The following is a 24,073-nucleotide window of genomic DNA, read 5'->3' as shown; positions in this document are numbered from 1 at the left end:
GAATGGATAATAATGTGGTTACCACTGAAAAATGCGTATTACAATCTCCAGTTGCTTGGAAGACCTTCTGACCTACTGTGTATTTCAACGCCCATCTGAGAGATACATGGGAATCACCGATGATTATTTATACAGGCAGAAAACATGTAAATTTATTTCAAATACATGTTAAACATCAAGTTGCTTCCCCAAATGAATTATTCATTGCTTTGTGACAACGAAAGGCATTTTTAACATTGGCCTCAAGGGCCGCTACAAAGCACATAGCTGCTGATGGAAGGAAATTCCACCTGCTAAAGCTCTTCTCCAAAGATGGGATCAAAGGAGTTTCTCTACTTTTAGACTATTTTATAATCCTCACAGAGCTATTCCACAACATGCTTTTGTTAGGATCTATTAACTCACTTGTGCCAGGCATCATATCCCACCAGGGATGGAAGTCTTGGGGGTGTCCTTAGGACTGCTGCCCTTCAAATCTGAAGCAGAAGCTTCAGCAGCCATCAAGACCCAGATCCTCAAAGCCCATCTCCTTCATACACCTGTTATGAGTTCAATAACCTGATGAAGATCTGCACAGGGACAGAGAGAATCCAGCAATCCCTGTGCTTTCTTAGAGTAACAGTGTGCCAGGAACCATGCTAGGCACTGGGTCAGTGACCAGGGACACTGATACAATTGGGTAGTGATCATTACAACCAGAAGATACAATGGGTTTCTCACCAGGGCCTTTTCTTCTCCTTTCCTCATCTATCTCCTAACAACAAATCTGTAAAGGACTAAGAAGAGGCCTGAATTCACACAGGCATTCCTAATCGTGCAGTAACCACAGGGCTATGGGCTTGCACCTGTGTTATCACTGCAGCTTGCAGCAATCCTGTGGGTGAGCATAATTATCCCCATTTTACAGAGGGGATGCTAGGCTCAGAGACTCCTTACCTGTCTCATCCTCCCACGTCCCACCTTTACATAGAAAGTAGCTCCAGAACACCAGGAGTAGGACACCCCACTCACTGGGGCCAGAAGGGTCCCAGCTCTCTCCCTCATAAAACAGTGAGAGCAACTTGTTTCAAAGTGGGAGTAAGGGGACTTAGATCTGGGATTCCTTCATCTCCCCACATCCCAAGGCACTTCAGCTCCCACTGTGGGACACTCACACCCTCAACTGAGTTCCAAACACCTGAAGGCGGGACCCTGCTATTCTCTCCAGCCCACAGGGGTTTCTATTAAAAAGTCATCAAGGTCACAGTAATGACTTCTAGTTTCTGTGGCAACTGTGGTGCTCAGGCTTGTCCTCCACATCAGAAATGCTTCTGCACAGCCCTCTGTCCCCTTGCCTTCCTCAAAAAAAAAAAAACAAAACCTTCACTCTTCCACTCTTCAGGCCACCTCCTGAGAAAGCTTACTAATTAGAGGAACTAGCCTCAGACAAGGGCGATTTGTGGAATTTTGCCCAACTTGGTGAAACAAAGCATCTCCCCATCGGCAGGAATATTGCCTGCTTTAAAAGTGACAGTAGTTGAGTACCATCACTACACAGAGACGCAGGGAGGTATCCTAGGGCTCCTGGTGATGAGCTAACCCTCTGAGGATGATGTGTAAAACTTACACAACATGCTAAGCAGTTAGCTATCTGTGGCAGAAGACTAAGAGACTGTCTATAATCATGTGTGTAAATGATGTAGGAACACCAAGAAATGTCATTTAAGATATCTCAGTTATTTCAAGGTGGCAGGCGTATAATAATGTAATCATTTAGTAGGCAGAAATCTAGTCAACTGAAACATACATTGGCTCATTTTGGGGAATTCTTATCCACCATTCTTTTTTTTTTTTTAGTAATAAAAATTTATTGAGAATTCCTGGGTTGGTGGTTATCTCCTCCCAGCCTTGAGGGAGGGAACAACACTGTAGGGAATCACTGAGAAATCACACACTGTCCCAACAGCCCCAGTTAACACAGGGAGGAGGAAAGTAATTCCCCAGAAAACGGGCTGGTCTTCAGTCTTCCTTAATCCAAGAGGGGTTCAGGGGACCGGTGTGGGGGACCATCGCATGATACTGGGGTGGGGTAGGGCTGTGCTGGACCCCTGGCTGGCTCCTCAAAAACTGGAGAAGCAGATCCACTTCCTCTAGGGGTGGAGTTCTTGGTGACAAGGCTCATTTCTTACCCTTGATGAGGCTATCACTTCCTCTGGTGAAACTTTCATCCTGTAGGTTCAGCACGAGGTTGTCAGCCGTGAGATAAATATGATTCTGTGATGTGGCGATCGTCTTGGAGATGTTCTGGGCTGCTCGGATCTTACGAAGTTTGATGTAGCCAGGGTTCTTGCTCAGTGCTTCTCCAAGCATCTTGGCAGCCTCGGCCTCACCCTCGGCCTGCACAATTTTCTGCCGCTGTTCCTGCTTCGCTTTTTCTACCAAGAATTGGGCCTGATGGGCCTCCTGCTGGGCCACTTGTTTGGCTTCTACAGCAGCTGTGTACTCTCTGCTACAGCTCAGCTCTGTGATGGCCACATCATCCAGGATAAGGCTGAAGTCCTTGGCCCTCTCTGTCAGCTCCCGGCAGATCAACAGGGATACCCGGGCCTGCTGGGTGATCAGCTGTGAGGCATTGAACTTGGCCACCACACTCTTGAGCATCTCGTTGACAATGGACGGCAACACTCATTCCTCATAGTTCAGCTCTAGGCGCTGGTACATGCTAGGAAGCTCCTGAGCATTGGGTCGAGACAGCACTTGCAGGGAGATATTCACCATCTGTAGGTCTTTGGAGCCTATAGGGAAGGAGATTTTTCGAGATCTGGCCTGAATGTCATAGATAATGGGGTACTGGAACCAGGGGATCCTGAAGTGAAGGCCCTCGACCAGGATAGTGTCCTGCTGCACTCCACTGATCCAATTGAAGAAGATGGCTCTGTGCCCACCTTCCACAGTGAACACGGATTCACGGACACCGTAGGCCATGGCGCTGGTCCCCAGCAACAGCTTCAGTGCTGTGCCCATGCCCCGGGGCCCGGCGGACAGCCGTCCCGCCAAGTCCTTCAAGTTCTGGGCCATGTCTGATCTTGAGGCTGGCGGCACTGGAGGTCAGAAGTGGGTGCTGGCCCGCCTCTATCCCGCTCCAGCTTAGGTACTGCTTGTCCACCATTCTTAATATTTTCTTCTATGTGGAGAGACATCGATACCCAAAACACTTCTGGCCTCTTGATACACTCACTCCTCTATCACAGGAATGTCCCATCTAATTGGTGAGTTTGGAAGGAGAAACAGGTTGCACAGCCCAGGTCCTCTCCCTTTAAAACTCTTGGTTGTAACCTTCACTTAACCAAGTATATGTTCTGCTCTGCCCTCAGGGGTGGGGCTTACAATAGGTCCACAGCTCTACTCTCCTGTGTCTCGCTTGCTCCCCAACTATTCCTACAGTCTTGCTTCTCAATGCTTGGATCTTTAAGGGGCCCCCAAAATGCCCTCCAGCTCCAAGTCTGAGTTGTACACCAACTGAGAAATACGACAAAAGAATAAGAAGAACAATACATTGACTTTATTCCTTATAAAGGAGATACTGGAGAATGTGACATAGATTTGCTGGCACATAGGTTTCCTATGAACAAACCCCAGAATTGGACAGACTTACCCAGTGATACATTGGGGCCATCACAGAAAACAAGGTCTGCATTGCATATCTATCTGCTGTCTGCTGAAGGAGCCCTGTCTGTGTACCTAAGGAAAGTGACTTCCTTTTTAAGGGCTATCCCTGTAGCAGGAGAAAATCTTTCAGTGCACCTTCTTAGAGAAACACGTCTCAAAGTCAATAAATATACCTTGTACTCCTTGTATACTCACCAAGCAACCTGCAGAAGATACAGCTTTCCATATGGCTCAGGGAACAGTTTATATCAACATTCTCTCAATTTCTTAACACAAGTGATTGCATCGGAGGCTTATCCTATAGAGAGAGAGATTGGAATTATGTTCTAAATTGCAAGAATAGGTAGAAAAGCGTATTTTATGAAAACCTCCCTTGAAAATCCCATCAAAAAGGAATTAATGGTATGTTCAGAAATATATACCCACACATAAACTAACACATAGACTATAGTCAAAATTATAACAAAGCCCCCCCGAGCCTTCATGATCTGTGATCTGAGAGCAGATCACAGAAAATGAAGAAAAGGTCACCAAAACCATAAGGTTTTAGATAACCACTTGTGCTTAACAAAATGTCCCCAAACAATAGCTATTTATTATCTCTCAGGATTCTATGAATTGACTGGGCTTTGCTGGGTGTTTTCTCTTCTATGTGGTGTCTGTCACCTGGGGCTATAGTCATCAGCACGCTACACTTGCCTGGGACATCCAAGAGAGCTCACTCACATGGATGGCGAATGGTGCTGGCATCTGCTGGGAGCTCAGCTGGGGCTGTTGCATGAAGCACCTTGGTTCAACACAGAGTCCTCCGTGAGTAGGACTGTCAGAAAAAACAGAATATACTCAGTCAAATTTGAATTCCAGATAAACAATAAATAATTTTTTAGTGTAAATGTGATGGTGACTTTATGTGTCAACTTGGCTGGGCCACATTGTTCAAGTATCTCAACATTATTCTGCGTGTTCCTGCAAGGGTGTTTTTGGATGGGATCAATATTTAAATTGGTGGACTTTGAGAAAAGCAGATTGCCCTCTATGATGTGGGTGGGCCTCATCCCATCAGATGGAGGCCTGAATAGAGCAAAAATCTTACCTCTTCTAAGCAAGAAAAAATTCTACTAGCAGATAGCCTTCAGACTTGAACTGCAACATTGGATATTCTCTAGTCTCCAGTCTGCCAACCGGCTCTGCAGATTTTGGACTTTCATCCTCCATAGTCATGTGAGCCAATTCTTGAAAATTAGTCTCTCTCTCTTACCATATACGTGTGTGTGTGTGTGTGTGTGTATGTGTGTGTGTTTGTGTGTGTATACACACATTACATTGGTTCTGTTTTTGTGAATGTGACATGCAATTTTTATTTGAATACAACTGGGCATTTTGTATTTTTATTTGCTAAATCTGGAAACCATAGGAGAAGAGCCTCTGAATATGTAAGTTTAATGACCATCTGTGATGACCTTCCCAATAAGTCAGGGCAGGTCGTGCGACAATGAGCAGATCAGATTTTTTTTTAAAAAAAGACAAAAGCTGGTAATACCTACGTTGGTGAAATAAAGGAGAAACAGACTTTCATATACACTATTGGTGCCACATCGAGGTATCCATTTTCTGAGGCCCATATTATTACAGCCGAATGACTTGAATGGCCTTTGTACAGAAGTCCTATTTCTACCAACAAGGGGGTTTCAACTGAGGGTTTAGAAAAGGCTCATCAAGGCGACTCTGATGTGCATGCTGGTTAAGGGGCCCATGCTGTCGCAGGGGCAGGTGAAATTCACATATGAATTTCTGCTCCAAAGAGGAAAGATAACTTCTACTTATGGAGCAGAGTGTTTAGAGGGGCCCAGCTCCAGGTTCTTTATGTTAGTGTCTGGATTCGATCTCATGACAGCCCTGCTAGTGAGGTATTAGTATCCTTTCTTCTTCACAGATGTCTGTGACTACAAAGCACATGCTCCTAACCACAGAGCTGGATGGAAAAGAGGTTGCTCAGCAGGTCCACTGCCAGAACGTGCCAGTCTAGGCACCTTGAGTTGCTGGTGGCAGATCTTTAGCATCAGGACATATATTGTTAAGGAGTTTAATATCTGTTCTCCTTGTGTTTACCCTGTGTATTAGTCCGTTTTCACACTGCTGTGAAGAACTTCCCTAAGACTAGGTAATTTAAAGGAAAAAGGTTTAATTAACTCACAGTTACACATGGCTGGGCGGATGTGCGGGGGGCCATAGGAAACTTACAATCATGGAGCTATGTTAAGGAGAAGCAAGTACCTTCTTTACAAGGCGGCAAGAAAAGAGAGTGTGTGAAGAGGAAAGTGCCAAACACTTATAAAACCATCAGATCACGTGAGAACTCACTCACTATCATCAGAACAGCATGGGGGGAACCACCCCCATGATCCAATCACCTCTCACCACATTCCTCCCTCAACACCTGGGGATTACAATTCAAGACGAGACTTGGATGGGGACACAAAGCCAAACCATATCACCCTCCCTGCATTTCCAGAAAAAAAAAAAAAAAAGGCTTGGGCCTGTTTCCTCCTGTCTCAAGGAAGGTTTATAGCAGGGCTGGAAGCAGAAGCTGTCTGAAGCCAGTGTTTGCTTCATCCTGTGTGAAAACTTAAACTTAAGGAAAGGATTGGACTGCTTGTACTTGGCAGGGAGGGGAAGGGTCCTGAGGACACAGAGAAGGGAGAAGAAGAGAGATTTCTCCAACACAGGGATGAAGTCAGAGGTCTACAGGTCCCGATGGGAGTAGGGACCTGAGCCTTGCTCCATGTCAATTTGGAAAAGCTCTGTATATGGTTCATCAAGGCTGGGCATTCAGCCATGAGACAGATTCTCCTGTTTGGTTGGAAGGATAGATCGCTCAGGGTTGGGAATGGGGCTGGGGCTGAAGGTAACAAATTAGCTAGGGAAATGGTCAGCTCAGTCCTCAGCAATAGGGACACATGAGCCTGGGAGGCTGTATCTGGAGAATATGTTTCCACAAATGATTATTTTTTTGTCAAAGAGCATGACTATTTTTAGTATATACTGTCTAGTTGAAAGTTAAAATCTCTTTACTAATGAATATCCCAACCAACTACAAGATGAGAGCACCTGTTTCTCTAGATTTGTGCAATAATGGATTTCCCAACTTTATTAATATTTGCTACTTTTATATCCTATCACTATAATGTTAAAATACTTTTCATTTTTTTCCATCGATATCCACATAAATGGCATATTTCACATGTGCATTTCTAAACACAAACATAACAGTCCTACTTTATGCCTCAGAATATGTCCTGGAATAATTCTAGAATTTGATAAGAAAACCTGATAAGTGAGTTTGTATCTATGCTGTGTCCTGTTTAAACTGAAATTGTGGAGTCATAAAAATCCTATACACTGCTGCAGGAGGACAAAACGGTACAGAGTATCTTTGCAGATACACTCGGCAACATGTATGAGAGAAGCAAGCATGGCCCCATCAACTGCTGTCCTCTCAAGTCTGCACTGCAGAGTCTCTGGCATGTGTGCAAGAATGGTCATGGCAGCATGGCCAAAATATCAAAACAGCCCCAAAGTCACCTTATTAGAGACATCTCAGAAACAACATTTTTAGAAGAAAAAAATTCAGTAAGTGTTTGCTGCGGTTTGGATGTTTGTCTCCTCCAAACCTCATGTTGAAATTTGATCCCCAATGTTGGAGGTAGAGCCTAACAGGAAGTGTTTGGGTCTTGGGGGTAGATCCTTCATGAAAGGTAAATCCTTGCTGTGATGAGTGAGTGCTTGCTCTATTAGTTCCCACAAGAGCTGGTTGTTGAAAAGAGCCCAGCACCTCTCATCTCTTTTCCCTCTCCCGCCATATGATCTCTGCACAAGCCAGCTCCCCTTGGCCTTCCATTGTGAGTGGAAGCTTCCTGAGACCCTCATCAGAAGCAGATGCCCAATCTTGAACTTGCCAACCATCAAAATTGTTAGCCACATAACGATTTTATTATGTTTTGTTTTGGTTTTTTCTTTATAAGGTATGCAGCCTCAGATATTCCTTTATAACAATACTAAACAGACTAAGATAGTGGTATAAAAATATATAGTTTATTCCATTTACCCATCAGGAGAGTGGTGTGAAGAAAGTATGGTGAGTCCCATCTCACAGATGATCAAGCTCTGGCTCACAGAGACTAAGACCCTCTCCAGATAAGTGGCAGAATGGCAATGAGGTTCCATCTCTTGCCCTCCACCCCCAACAATGGAACCAGCAGCTTCCCATTTGGAAGATGATAATTTTACACTTCCCTAGTATTGTGCCCTAAGGGTACTCACTCAACAGCCCTTCACCTTGAGGAAGACGACTGTGGAGATGAAATCTGACCCTTTGGGCCATGAGGCATAGCTGTGGGGTCATATGGATTACCAGGTTTCTGAGGTTAACTGTGGGGTAAAATAAAGAAACATGTGAAACAAGAAAGAACAGGGAAGAGAACAGAAAACAGCAGGCCCTCCAGGGATCACTTCTACCTCTCTCTGTATTTGCTCCCTTCCCCACCCCATTTGTCCCCTGCTCTTTGTGACAGTATGGGATGTAACAGGAATCCAAGCTACTCAGAGAGAGGACCGAAAGATGGGAAGACCCAGACCATGAGAAGGGTGGATCAAGCAGCACAAGTCCTGGAGCCCGTGCCCTGGGTGTTGGCTCACCCACCAGGTGCTCTACCTGCTTCTGTGTGCCTCAGCATCACTCTACCACACAGCAGTGAAGCTCCCACATAACAGAAATATGCACTCTCCAAGAGAGGCAAGCAGGAGAAGTGACTTACCCCTGAGTCAAGAACGTCCCAGAGTTACTGGTTTGGATTTTGTGCCAGGATGCAGAGAGCTCTCCAGTATCCTTGCTCCAGTGTCCTGTCCAGCAGACATAGTATGAGGTTTCCATTAAGTCCCTCTGGAGTGCAAAGGAAACACATTTCTGTCATACACAACAGGGTAGGGGGAAACAGGAGGTAGGAAAAACTATGAAACAGTAAGAAATGGGGTGAGTGATGACTTCATCCCTGTACCCCAAACTCCATTCATGGGGTCCATGACTCAGTTGGATGGAGATGGTAAAACCACTTTCTTCCCTTCCCCCCAGGCCCATCAGGGTGCTCATTCCACCACATAGAAATGAACTGACTCACAGTGAAATTAGAAATGTGTGTTTTCCTTCTTCTCTCCATATGCTCTCTAGGTACATGAAAAATAGTTACTGTACACTGGAGAAACATGACAAACACCATCCTTAACCAAATGATGAAGATTAACATCACCAGTGACATCATGCAGGCATTGTATACTCCCGGATACGATGTGACAAGAAGGACACCGGAACTAGTGGTATTCCTTCTAAAAATCTGTAACCACAGTCAAATCACAAGAGAAGCAACAGACTGAGCCTGTACTTCTCAAGACTGTTAGGGTTATGAAAGTCATCTGGCAGTTCCTCAGATGAATAAACAGAGAGTTACCATATGACCCAGAAATCCTACTCCTGAGTACATAGCCAAGAAAAATGAAAACCTATGTCTACATAAAAACTTGTACATAAATGTATATAACATCATCACTCATAACAGGCAAAAAGCAGAAATCATCTAAATGACCATCAATAGACAGATGGATAAACAAAATGTGGTATATCCTTAGAATAGAATATTATTCAGCCTTTAAAAAAATGAATGAATTCTGCTACATGCTACAATATGCATGAACCCTAAAAACATCATGCTAAGTGAAAGATGCAAAATACCAAATATTACACGATTCCATTTATATGAATGTCCAGGATGAACAAATCCACAGACACACAAAGCATAACTGTGGTTCCAAGAGCTGAGGATAGGTGCAGGTTTAACTGCATTGAAGCACAATGGGAGCTTTGGGGGCAATTGCAATTTCTAAAACTCAATTATGGTGATGGTTGTACAACTCTATACATTTAATAAAAATTGCCAACCTTAAAATGAATTGATTCTATTGTCTATAAATAATATTGCAAGAAATTTGTTTAACAAATATTGGCCAAGGCTTCTATTGTACCACAGGAATGATCAAAATTTTTCATAAAAAGGCCTTGATGCACATGTCTTACATAAACACGAATGTACATAAAGTTGTAGTTGTATCCCGGCCCTGACTCTATGTCCTGTGTTCCTCCAATGACCTTTTCCCCACCCTACATGCTACCTGAAGTCTAATTCAGGTCTGATCATTTTCATGTCTTCCAAATGTTGTGATGGCTTGAGAGTGGGACCACAACAGGGTCCCGGGCCTTCCCTCTGTGACAGGATGCCAGCATTATTACTTTCCTCACCCCTCTCCAAACTTTTTCACGTTGTTGCACTTTGGGGAGCCTAAACGGCACTAACATTCTGGGTGTCAGCATGACAATACTTATCAAAGGGTTACATAGGTGCATACACTAAGCACCAACAATTTCCTTTTTAGAAGTTTAACTTCAGGATGTAGTGAAGGATGTTGATAAAGGTCTGGTTATAAGGACGACCATCCTAACAATACCCTCTCTTCACTGCTAGACCTCAATTTAGAAAGGGAGACCAAACAGGATGCAAAGCCATAAAGAGGCAGAAGGAAGCAGAGGCAAGTGTGGTTGTCAGCATACACACACTTACACACATTCACACACACTCCCCCACACTCATGTGCTAATCAGGTTCTATTATCACAATACTAGAATTTTTCTAAGACAGCTTGCTGTGTTCCAAGAGGACGTATTCAGCTCAGTGCAAACAGCCACAGGAACTGTACCCTTCAGCAGAGCACAGACCTTGAAAACATGCCAGAGTAGATAAAAGGAAATATCAGGACACTCTGAATAACACAGGGTTGTGAAAATTGATTATGTCACATCCATAGGATGGAATTCTAGGAGGCAGTAAAAATAAGTTATAATGAAAACAATGATGAGAGATGATTTCTTGCCTAACCAGTTAGCAATAATCAACATTATTTCCAGTGTGTGAGCAGACACTTACATACCGTATTAGTAGGAATACATATGAGTAATAATGTTATCATGTATTGTGTTAATATAATAACTTTATAGATTTCATAATGAAAGAGTATTTTGAGAATCTCATAAAGAAACTCTTACAAATATATTTGCATATATGTGAGCAAGGATGTTATGTTTGCTACTGTTTATAATAAAACATGGTAAAGGAACTACATTTTTATCTCAAAGTGAAATAAATGTGGTACCATCCATATGATGAAACATCCAGTTGATGGCAAAAATCAAAACTAAAATTATGTTGTAAAGTAATTTAAAATGTTATGGTAGACATGTATTTTCATGGGAAAATTGTCATAATAAAGTCAAAGGCAGGTTACAAAGATCATCAGTAGCCAGGATCCATTTTTGCTCACATCCATCTACAGCTATTTTTTCAGAGGACTCAAAGCATACAAATAAAAATAATCTTTTCCTTGCTCCCACATAAAGCCTTCTCTTCAGCATAATGAGAGGCTGCACTTTGTTTGGAGGCCATCAATATTCCTTTAGCTTGGAATTGCTCCATTTTCCATCCAGACTTCCAGAAAACTCCATAGAGTGGGCTTGAGCTAAACCGCTCCTTCCCACCTTCCTGCTCAGATGTAAAAGCTGCAGTTCAGGCTCCTGTCACGAGGGGGCACCAACGTACCTTCATCGTCAAACCTCTACAAAGACGTTTACGCAATGAGCAAAAAAATAAAATACCCTCCACTAAAACCCAGTCTATGAACCTATGGACAGAATGATTCTAATTCTTCCAGAAAAAAATTGATAGGTGTAAAAGAACACTGCAAAAACATATACTCCATGGCATCTATACAATGAAACACCATGTATGACAAGCGAGCCTTGGCAGTCCTTAGCAGGCTGGTGTAGCGCAAACCAGGGCAGCGGGAGGTGAGTGGAAGAGAATGGGGGCGCTGGAATGGGGTCTGGACGGCTGTGTCCATAGCGTCCCGGAGAGGGGATGCCTAAGAGGAGGTCTGGGAAGCCTGTACAGGTGTGGGGTAATGGAGAGTGAACACCCTACACCCTGGGAGGGACCCCTCTACAGTATGGACGCCTCAACCTGCACTAACAAAGGAAGAAATAAATCAATGAATGACATGTGGATTTAGGGTCAACAGCAAATGGACCTGCTTTTAATATACATGTGAATTTTCCAAAGAAAACTTACAGTAAACAAACCATCCCAAGACATTTGACACTCTTTGAAAAATGTACTCTTTTTCATTAGAAAAAGGAAAATAATAATGGAGTTAGATATCACTTCGGGCCAGAGTCAGGACTGCAGCTCTGAGAGTTTCAGACTAGGGGGTTCATCAACTGGGAAGGACAGATGGAGGTTGGGACCTTGACTTCAGTATCACCCAAAGTTTTCTGGAATTATTCACCTAATGGTAGCAATCTCTCTGTGTCTTTCATTTTCCTGTGTATCTAAAAGCAAGATTAGTGCTAGACCACCAACCTCTAAATTGAAGGTAAAACTGTACCTGTGAGCGTGTATTTGGAGTAATTTAGCTGGAGGAGAAACAGACACAAACACACACACACACGTAGAAATACAGTCAATTCAATTTTTATCTATTTTGTTTCACCATAAAATCAAATACATTGTTTTCACAAATTAGTGAATACATATATACAATTCTTTTGTTGATCTCTTCATAAAGATTTTTTGTGCTCAAGTTTTTATCAAAATACTCTTCTCTTTAATATAAAGTTTTAAAAAATATGCAAAATTACACTCAAAAATAAGAATTTTATCCTGCATCTCTCACAGACCTGACTCCTGCCCCCCGACCCCAAAGGGTCTGCTGTCCCTAGGATGGCACATATTCTTCAGACATGTCCCTGTGAGATGCACATAAACACGTTCACCCCCCCATACACACACACATTGTCTTCTCCAAAAGTGCAATCACAGTCCTCATCTTGTCATTTCCACTTATTACCATTTATCAGGATTTAAAAATATTTGCATCTTATTAGTTATTGTGGTTTTTGCATATTTAATATGTTTATTGTCCATGTATATACTTATTTGAATTTTCTGTTGAAATCATTGCCAATTGTTTTGTTAATGAGTACATTTCACAAATCACAGACACCAACCCAACATCTGAGATGTAGTTTGAAAATGTTTTCCCCCCTGTTTTAATTCAATTGTTACTGGGTTTTTATCTTTCATTTGGAAAATGTTTTAAATTTCCATAATGGGACTTAATAATTATACATGTCATAACTGAAAAAGAAAAAACATTGCAAAACACTTGGGGAGCACGTACTATCAGCCTGGAGGAAGATTAGAGCATTCAGAGACCTGGAGGCATCAAGAGAAAATGATAAATCTTTAGAGTATTCCAGAGTTAGCTGCTGGTCAGGAGATAACAAAGTTTTCTCCTGGATTCACAAAAACTCCCCTAAAGGCAGCACCCTGATCTGAATAATGGTCATAATAATGGGTACCTCAGATAGCAGTTAAGATTAACGGAGGCCAGGTGAGGTGGTTCATGCCTGTAATCCCAGTGCTTTGGGATGCCATGGAGGGAGGATCTCTTGAGGCCAGGAATTCAAGACAAGCCTGGGCAACATAGCAGGACCTTGTCTCTACCAAAAAAAGAAGAAAGAAAAAAGATTAAAGGAGATAAAATATAAAGTGTATTGGCTTACAGTAGTTTAGTGCATATTACTTTCCTTCCCTCCAGCTCTCCTGTCCCAAGGCCAACACCTGAGCTTCTGCCTGAGCCCACTCTCCACCTCAGCCAACTCGTGTGACCCTACACCCAGGTCTCTTGGTACAAAGGACAAGATTTCACCTCCTCTGTCATCTTCATCACCCAGAGGGGCTGTGGAGTGGAGGACCCGTGGGGCCACAATAGCAGGGGAGTAGAATTTGGCCATTTGTCAAGTCCTGGAAGCCCATCTTCTAGAAGGGAAGCTGCCCAGGGTCCTCTAGGGAGGGTGAAGGATGGAACCTCATTCCAATCCTGCCACTTACCTGGGGAGGTGACTTAGACTCTGTGAGCCTCTGTGAAATGGGACTGACCATACCATCCTTACAGAGCTGTCCTGAGGGGTTAATGAGAAAACCTGTGGAGAATATATAGCATGGAGTGGGACTTCAATGGCCCTTTAAATGCTGAGACACAGAAGTGGGGGCTGGCTGAGCCTCAGGGCTAAGGCAGGCATTGTGAAAAGTCATTTTTCATTGTTTCTCTCCTAATGAGAACACAGACATCCATATAAGGAAAGCAAATCTCTCTCTGATATGCCTCGAGTTCAAAGTTTTAGAGACAGAATGTTCTCTACATTCTTGGGTGTTTTCTAATCTCATAAAAGCTGTTCAACGTCATGCCTCTGAGCAGACCCAAATCCACTTCCCCATACTGGGAAGAAAAAAAAATGATAGGGGTAAAAAAGAAGACTGTAAAAACATATGCTCCAGGAAATCCATGCCATGAAACACCAGGTAGCTCTAGTTCCTCTTGGCAGTCACCAGTCGTCATTGGTCAGTGCAGGGCAGGCAGGAGGTGGCTGAGAGTGGATGGGTCACTGATATAGGACCTGGGCAGCTGTGTTCATAGTGTCCAGGAGAGAGGATGACTGAGAGGGGTTGGGAGAAGGCCTAGGAAGCCTGTACAGGGGTGTAGTAATGAAGAGTGAACGCCCTGCTCTCTGGGAGGAACCTATCCACCTTATGGACACCTCAACCTATATCGTGGAGAGAAGAGATAAATGAATGAACATGATGTAGATTTGGAGTCAACAGCAAATGGACCTGCTTTAATATGTGAATTTTCCAAATAGAACTGGTGTCATAGTAAACAAATCACTTCATAACATTTGTTACTCTTAGCAAAATGTACTCCTTTTCTAAAATAAAAGAACAAAAGACATGGAGATAGCTGTGATGCCTCCTGGTAGCCAAAGACAGGATCGCAGCATTGAGAGTCAGACCAGAGGCTCAGCAGGGGAGAGAAAGGGATTGAGGTTGGAAGTTAGTTTCACTATATCAGCCAGAGGTTTTTTTGAATTATTGACCTAATGATAGCAGTCTCCTTGTATTCATCACGTTTTAGGATATATAAAACTCAGATTGGTTACAGTGCCCACCCGAATGAAAGATAATGCTACATCTGTGAGTGTGTATATGGGGTGATAAGAGCTAGAGGACACACACAGTCAATTAGATGTTTTATTTCTTTCACCATATAACACAATGAATTCTTTTTCAAATTAATGAAAATATGTGCGTATTACCTTTGACAATCAGTTCAAAAGTTTCTTGTGTGTTCAAATCTTTATCAAAATACTTTATTCCCAAATACTGAATTTCAAACAATATATGAATACATTCATAAATTGAAATTAATCTGCACTCTCACTGGTCCAGCTCCCACCCCTTGATTCCAAGGGGTCTGCTGTCCCCAGGATTCTGCATACTCTCTAGATGTGTCCCTGTGAGGTACACATGAACACGTTCACCCCTCCCCCCAACACACACACACATTGTCTGTTCCAAATGTGCAATCACAGTCCTCATCTTTTGTATCTTGTTTCCACTTATTATAAATTCTCAGGATTTTAAAATATTTGCATCTCATTAGTTCTTGTGGTGTCTCTGTTTTTTAATATTTATTGTTCACGTATATACTTATTTGAATTATCTGTTGAAATTGTTGCCAGTTTGTTAACAACTATGTTTCACAAATCACAGACACCAACCCAATATCTGAGATGTAGTTTTAAAAGTGTTTCCTTCCTCGTTTTAATACAATTGTTACTGGATTTTTATTTTTCATTTGGAAAGCATTTTAAATTTCCATAATGAGACTTAAAAATTATACATGTCATAATTTAAAAAGAAAAAACTTTGGAAAATACCTGAGGAGCCCGTACTGTCAGCCAGGAGGGAGATTAGAGCATTCAGAGACCTGGAGGCATCAAGAGAAAATGATAAAACTTTAGAGTATTCCAGAGTTAGCGGCTGGTCAGGAGATAAAGTTTTCTCCTCGAAAAAACTCCCCTAACGGCAGCACCCTCATCTGAATACTGGGTACCCTGGATAGCAATTAAGATTAAAGGAGGCCAGGTGAGGTGGTACATGACTGTAATCCCAGCACTTTGAAAGGCTGACGTGGGAGGATCACTTGAGGTCAGGAATTCAAGGCAAGCCTGGGCAACATAGCGAGACACTGTCTCTACCGAAATAGACAAAAACAAAAAGATTAAAGGAGATGAAATATAGAGTGCGTTTGCTTTCAGTAGTTCAGGGCATGTTACTTTCCTTCTGTCCAGCTCACCTGTCCCAAAGCCAACACCTGAGCTTCTGACTGAGCCCACTCACCACTTCAGGAATCAGCCAATTCATGCAGCCCAACAACCAGGTCTCTCGGCACAAGGGGCAGGATATCATCTCTCTGTCTTCTTCATCACCCAGAGGGGCTGTGGAGTGAGGATGCATGGGTCCATAATAGCAGGGCAATGGATTCTGACCATTTCTCAAGTCCCGGAAGCCCATCTTCTAAAAGGGAGGCTGCTCAGGGTCCTCTAGGGAGGGTGAGAGATGGAACCTCATTCCAATCCTGCCACTTTAGGTGATTTAGACTCTGTGAGTCTGAGCCTGATTATCTGTGAAATGGGACTGACCATACCATCCTTACAGAGCTGTCCTGAGGAGTTAATGAGAAAACCTGTGGAGAATATATAGCATGGAGTGGGACTTCAATAGCCCTTTAAATGCTGAGACACAGAAATGGGGGCTGGTTGAGCCTCAAGGCTAAGGCAGGCATTGTGAAAAGTTATTTTTCATTGTTTCTCTCCTAATGAGAACACAGACATCCATATAAGGAAGGCAAATCTCTCTCTGATATGCCTTGAGTTCAAAGTTTTACAAACAGAACGTTCTCTACATTCTTGGGTGCTTCATAATCTCATAAAAGCTGGCCAACATCAGGCCTTTCAGCAGACCCAGTTCCCAATGCTGGGAACATGGGCATGTTTTTGAACTCACCTGGTGAGCTCAGATATCAATCACACCAGAGAAGCAAGGTGTGGTATTTGCCTAAGGGCTGCTCCTGACTGCTCAGTATATGAATATATTTGTAGAAAAAAATGTGGCCCCATCCACAGTCATCAGTATAGGGGTCCTCAGATCATGCATTATCCAGTCACAGCACGCCAGAATTTCAGCCACCTGCTGCCTCCCTGAGGGGTAAAAGTCCAAGAGTTATGAGCAGTTCTTTCACACAGTTTTCCCACTTTTAATCACTAATAACTAAATCTGTATTTCACTCAAAGCCCATAGTATTCCAATGGAGGTGTCTCATTAACTCCATAATAGAAATGAGATGGTAGTAGGGAAATAAATATATGGACAACTCCAAGGTTACATCTGAGATTAGAGAGCTCCTTTACATTAACTTTTGAATGTACTTAAGTTTAAAGGAATTGAAGATTCTAAAATATCCCTCCTTAACCCCTTATTACCCATTCAGCAATAGGATATTTAATTCATTCTCTCTCTGTCTCTCCCTACCTCCTTCAAATTCAAAGTACCAAAAACAGTTCTCTACAGTCTCTGTTAACATTGTTCACTTTGTTGACTCCTTATCCCCCTACTATGGCTTCTGTCCCTTGATTGCAATGAACAGGCTCTCCAAGATCACAAACCACCTTTTGTCACTAGGTCCAATGTTTGCGTAAATGTGTAACTGTATTAAAACACTTAGTATTACTTTTAATGACCTCCTAAAATACGCTCACTTGTGCAGACTGCTTTCACTTAACAAATTTGTGACAGCTTCCAGGCTCTGGAGCAACATGTACTGGGCACAAATCCAAGCTGACCCACTCCCTAACTGTGTAGTCTTGGGCAAAGTCACTCTCTCTGTCCCTCAGTTTTTCATCTATAAAACAGAGATTAGCCACAACATCTATCTCGTAAGGGAGCTATGAGCAGTGAATGACTCAATACATATAAAAATCACTTGTTACAAGAAATTTTAGTCAATTTAAAATTTCTTTAATGTGTCACTGATATTACTATCCTTACAGCCACATCAATATAAGACATAGACTGGTGTTTATTTACAATTAATGACATTTTAGATATGTTGTTAGTGAGTATACTAGTTTCCTAGGGTTACGACAACAAATTACCACAAAATTTGTGTCTTTAAACAGCAGAAATTTATTTTCTTACAGTTTTGGAGACCAGAAGCCTGATATCAAGGTTTTGACAGGGTCACACTCCCCATGAAGGCTTGGGAAGACAATTTTTTTCTTGCCTCTTCCAGCTTCTGGTGACTCATAGCTTTCCCTGGCTTATGGCAGCATAACTACAATCTCTGCCTCCTTCTTCACATGACCTTCTTTCCTGTGTATGTCAAATCTCCCCATCCTCTCTGTTACAAGGACACCAGTCATTAGATTTAGGGCCCACACTAAATCCAGAATCATCTCATCTTGAGATCCTAAATTATATTTGCAATGACTCTATTTCCAAATAATATTACATTCACAGGTACTAAGGGCTAAGGCTTGGACATATATTATTGGAGGATATTATCCAACCCACTATATTGACATAGGCAGGTTAAAAAACTAAAATGAGATCTTGTCTTTTTCATATAAATATATAAATACGTCCATACATGCATAAGTGTATAAATTCCTACATGAGAAAACTTCTAAGAAAATAATGCGGATGAAAACATTAGCAGGTCTTATTTTTAGGTGTTATGTTTGAGGAATGGTTATTTTATTTTATGTCCTATGTTTTCACTTTTTTAACTGTAATAAACACCTATTGGTCTTATAAATATGCAAAAGAATAAAATCACTGGGAAACATAACCATTCTCTGCTCCACCTACAGCAAAGCCCCTCGCTTCAGAATAGGAGCGTCTTTGAGAAACAGGAAGGGAGACAAGATGCTGGTCAGCCCCTTCCACAGTATTCCAGGACACATTTCCCCAAATTCCAAATCACATTCATTTTTTTCAATATTTTAAATCTCTGCTTAGTCAAATGGGGAAAAATGTAGTATCTTAATTTCATATATTTTGCTTTATTCTGATAAATAATACGGTTGGTGTTCTCATATGAGAGGCAGTGGCATATACTGATTAGATGTAAGGGCTTGGGAGCCACATAGCCTGTGTTCAAATTGAAGTCTCAGCACTTGCTAGCCCTATCCTCACTATGCCTCAGTTCCCTTATGTTTAAAGTCAGACAACAACAGTGCCTCATCATATAATATGGTGAGGATTAAATGATTAAGTATATGTTTAACACTTGCAACAGTATCAGGCATTGAGGAAATCACAATAAACATTAGCTATTATTATTATTATTATTATTATTATTATTATACCTGAATAGACCATTACTGCTTCTATGGCCATTTTTGTTATTATGTGGATTTATATTGATTGATATAGATTGACCTTCGAAATATGATGTTTTTCATAAAAAGGCAGTTTATAAACCTATAAGTAGGATATTATCTGATTTTTGTTTTAAGTATAGTTACATTTGCATAGTAAAACTTCTGGAAAAATGTTTATTTCTCTTAGTCCATTTTCTGATGCTATAACAGAATACCAGAGACTGGATAATTTATAAAGAAAAGAAATTTATTTCTCGCTGTTCTGAAGGTTGGCAAGTCCAACAGCATAGTGCTGGCATCTGGCAAGGGTCATCCCATGACGGAAGTGTGGGAAGCAGAAGTGAGTGCAGAAGACAGAGAAAATCGGGCTGAAGTCATTCTTTTATTAGAAGCTTACTATCACAATAATGGCATTAAATCATTCATGAGGGCAGAGCTATCATAACCTAATCACCTCTTAAAGGCCCCACCTCTCAACACTGTTATAATGTCAATAAAATTTTAATATGAGTTTTGGAAGGGACATTCAAACCACAGCAATATTCAAAAGTTAACAGTTCTTATTCATGAATAATAGAATTTTTAGGGTTTCTAATGATATTTTTCCTTTTGTGCATTTTCCAACAAAAGCATGTTGGGTTTGGAAGTGAGAAAAATAATCCAAAAAAAACAAAATCTCCAGTCCTTCCCACAGGAAAATGGCTTAGCATCAGAATGGGGAACATCCCTGAGCCAAAGGAACTAGGTAATATGGTTGTCACAAAACTAATATATTAATCTATCCACATGATAGCTTCAGGAAAAGCTGAGCAGCATCAGGGAAATTACAGCTCCAACTGAGTGGCTTCAGCGAAATTACAGATGCCCAGGGAAAGGACAAGCATGCCTCTCAAATGAACCTTACATTCTGCTGTCAGGCAATGTCTCTTCTTCCTAGGATTTCAGCGAAGGTCATAAAATGAAAATGAAATGAAATGAAAGTAGTTTCATAACACGCGTGATACAGTTTGAATATCTGCCTCCTCCAAATCTCAAGTTGAAATGTGATCTCCAATGTTGAGGGTGGGGCCTGGCGGGAGGTGTTTAGGTCATGCGGGCAGATCCCTCATGAATGGCTTGGTGCTATCCTTGTGGTAATGAGTAAGTTTTGGCTCCATTCGTTACCATAAGATCTGATTGTTAAAAAGAGCCTGGCACCTCCTCTTTTCTCTATTGTTTCCTCTCTTGCCGTGTGACATGCCACCTCCCCTTGCCTTCTACCATGAGTAAAAGCTTCCAGAAACAGATGCTGGCACCATGTTTCTTGTACAGTCTGCAGAACTCTGAGCCAAATAAACCTCTTTTCATTATGAATTACCTCACCTTAGGTATTATTCCTTTATAGCAATGCAAAATGCATGAACACAATGTCTCTCTCTGTATTCTCCCAAATGCATCCCCTTAAATTGAAAGTAGGCTCCTCTGTTTAGCTACCTAGTTAGCCGAGCAGTGACTTCCACAAGGGATGGAAAGGGGGAGAGACTGCATGAAACCACCCAGGGCTCAGCACCACAGTCTCTGGAGGGGAAGAATTCTGACACAGTGGGTTCGGGGTATAAGTTGAGTCAGAGTCTCACTCAGCCCAGGGCCCAGGAACAATCAATATGTGCACATTAAAACACTCTTAAAGTACCTTCCTTGTGCAATTAAAAATAATAAAAGGAATGGAAAAGATACACATGCCCAGCACTTATAACACAAAATCAGGTCAGGTTCTAAATGGGATGCATCTCTAAACCAACCAAGGGATTTGTGTAGTAGTGTGGACACATGAAAACTAAATTCCAGAAATCACTGCCTTTTCGCACCAAGATTTTCCAGATTAGGTTCCAGATGTACAAGTATAACAATGTAATGAGTAATAGTGTAAATGAAACATGGAAAATTAAGTATGGACAAATGGAAAGCTGTTTCATGTTCATTACTTGGGGCTAGATGGCACCTGGGAAACTCTAAGACTTTGGACACCTTAGATTTAAAAAGTGACAGCAAATATTATCTGAAGGTTCTGTTGGTGCTCCCTACAGCATATAAACTGAGAAAATAAGTATGTGGAGGCTAAAGTTACTCTATCTTGGATGCTAATCTGCCATATTTACTTCTGACTAACCTCAGTTCCAGGAAAGCCTCAAAAAATTTCCAGTTTATCTATTGTTCCTTGTGTAAGAGCACATACTTACCATAATTCTTGCCCTTAGGTCGAAACAATCTTGATGTTATTGTACTTCAATTTTCCTACAGATTTCTTCTGAATCATGTATACTCTTTCCTTATGGTAAGTAAGCCCTGGATTTGGATTTTCCAATAGCTTCTGTTTGTTAGTTCCTATTAAATGTTTCTTTCTAAGAAACTGGATTTATCAGCCTCTTTCTTTGGCCTCTCAGCTTCCTTGGACTTTAGGGGTAGGTTTGCATAGACCTGTCCACCGCAGAACACAGTGTGTCTGTTTGAGCAAGTCTGAAAGAAGATACACATAACAAGTAGGCATATATGGCAGGTCCCACTGATGAGATGTGAACATGTATTTGTTCTCATAATTATTTTTTCCTTCTTTTCCATGAAGTAGGCATCTGTAGATAAAATCATGCAACAAAAGAATATCATATTTTACTTTAGGAGGAACTCTAAAGAAAAGTCTCAAAAATTAAAAAAAAAAAACTGACCAAGATGGTGGAGTAGGAGGTATCAGCCTTCATCCCCCAACAAAAACAAATACAAACATCTATTCAGAAACCAAAATAGACCAGAAAGGGCTCAATGGTCCAATAAAAATTCTGCAGCAGCACAATGGAGAAAAAAAAGGAGACTACCCACAGAGAAAGGATTTCTGGTGAGAACAGCATACCTGAGACACCAGGAGACAGCTATGAGCAAAGAAGAAAGGTGGCATGTCAGTCATGCACAGGGAACCGTCATGGTACCCAGAGGAGTGCTCCACAGAGGACACCAGTATCCCTTGCCACTGAGGTAACCCGCAGCCATTCCTACTAGGGAAATCCAGAGAGGGAGACACAGCTGCATACCTCTCCTTCTCCACAAGAAGTAGCCACCTCCTTGAGCTGCTTCAGGAAAGGAGCCACCACTTCTTTCAACCCTGAGCATTCCTTAATGTAGAGCCATAACCTCTTTGCGAGTGATCACACTCCAGACCCAGGCTCTGTGGCTACACTGGGCCCACTGATGACTCAGACACCAGAGCCATTGACATAATGAGCTAGTCCACACTCCAGGCTCGAGAACCAAGTCCTCACTATGCATGACTCAACTCAAGGTGCCAGCTCAGATGCCACAGAGAACTAGACCTTCCCCTAAAGACAGAGTCTCTCTAACTTTGTGTGCATCTGTGCTCCCATTCTTGGCCCTCTAGCTACTTTACGAGCATTTTCACCTTACATATTGCCATAACACAACATCGGGGTGCCAGCACCCCAGATATCAGATACATTACTGCACTAGATACCAGAGCCATAGTCCTTCCATGTATATCTGTGCTTTGTGCCTCAGCAGAATATACATTCTTCTCAAGCACATATTCTGGAGGATAGATCATATGTTAGGCAACAAAAGAAGTCCTAACAAATTCAACATTAAAATAATATCAAGTGTATTTTTTTTACCACAATAGCATAAAACTAGAAATCAATAGTAGAAGGAATTTCAGAAATTTTATAAAAATACGGAAATTAAACAACATTGTCCTAAACAACCAATGAGTCAGTAAATAAATTAAAAGGGAAATTTTAAAATACCTTGAGACAAATAGAAATGGAAATACACCAAAATGGAAACATACCAAAACTCATGAGTTGTGGCAAAATCAGTTCTAAGGGAGAAGTTTATAGTAATTAATGTCTACATCAAAAGAGAAGAAGATTCCAAATAAACTACCTAATGTTATTCATCAAGGAACTAGAAAAATAAAAACAAACTAAGCCCAAAGTTAGTAGAGGGAATGAAATAATAAAGACCAGATCAGAAATAACTGAAATAGAGATGAGAAAAACGATAGAAAAATCCACAGTAGAGTGGATTTTATGAAAAGATTTTTAAAAATTCAACAAAACTTTAACAAGACTAACAAAGTAAAAAAGACAGATGACTCAGATAAATAAAATCAGAAGTAGGCCCAGTGTGGTGGCTCATGCCTGTAATCCCAGAACTTAGGGAGGCTGAGGCGGGCATATAGCTTGAGGCCACGAGTTCAAGATCAGCCTGGTCAACATGGTGAAACCCCGTCTCCACAAAAAATATAAAAATTAGCTGGGCGTGATGGTGCATGCCTGTAATCCCTTCAGAGGCTACTTGAGAGGCTGAGGCATGAGAATCACTTGAACCCGGGAGGTGGAGATTGCAGTGAGCCGAGATCATACCATTGCACTTCAGCCTGGGTACAGAGCAAGACTCTGTCTCAAAAAAAAAAAAAAAAAAAATATATATATATATATATATACACACACACATATACATATCAGAAATGAAAGAGGAGATATTACAACTGACATCACAGAAATACAAAGGTTGATAAGAGACCACCTCAAAAGAGAAGAACAGTGTGAAGAGAAGTGAACAGCTATATGGCAACAAATTGGGTAACCTAGAAGAAGTGGATAAATTCCTAGATGCATACATCCTACCAAGACTAAACTATGAAAAAGTAGAAAACATGAAAATATGAACTGACCAACAAGGGGATTGAATCAGTAATAAAAGTATCCCATCAAAGAACAGCCCAGGACCTGATGGTTCACTGCTAATTTTTACCAAACTTTTAAAGAACTAATACCAATTCTTCTCAAACTCTTCCCAAAAATTAAAGAGGAGGGAACACTTCCAAATTCATTTTACAAGGCCAGTACTACCCTAGTAACAAAGCCAGACAAGGACACTACAAGAAAAGAAAATTGCAGGCCAATATTCTTGATGAACATAGATGCAAATATCCTC

General features: G+C 41.5%; 1 pseudogene across 1 annotated transcript; it reads right to left on the bottom strand.

Annotated features, from left to right (window-relative positions):
* Positions 1-1,821: 1,821 nt before the first annotated feature.
* Positions 1,822-3,057, bottom strand: LOC105530255 (annotated as a pseudogene). The gene has a single exon (XR_001004620.1). The product of XR_001004620.1 is annotated as a prohibitin-2 pseudogene (transcript).
* Between the last annotated feature and the right edge of the window lie 21,016 nt (positions 3,058-24,073).

Source organism: Mandrillus leucophaeus, unplaced genomic scaffold, assembly GCF_000951045.1.
Source record: "Mandrillus leucophaeus isolate KB7577 unplaced genomic scaffold, Mleu.le_1.0 Scaffold809, whole genome shotgun sequence".
Lineage (NCBI taxonomy): Eukaryota > Metazoa > Chordata > Mammalia > Primates > Cercopithecidae > Mandrillus > Mandrillus leucophaeus.
Note: the sequence above shows the minus strand (reverse complement) of the source record. Positions and strands in the feature narration are given on the sequence as shown.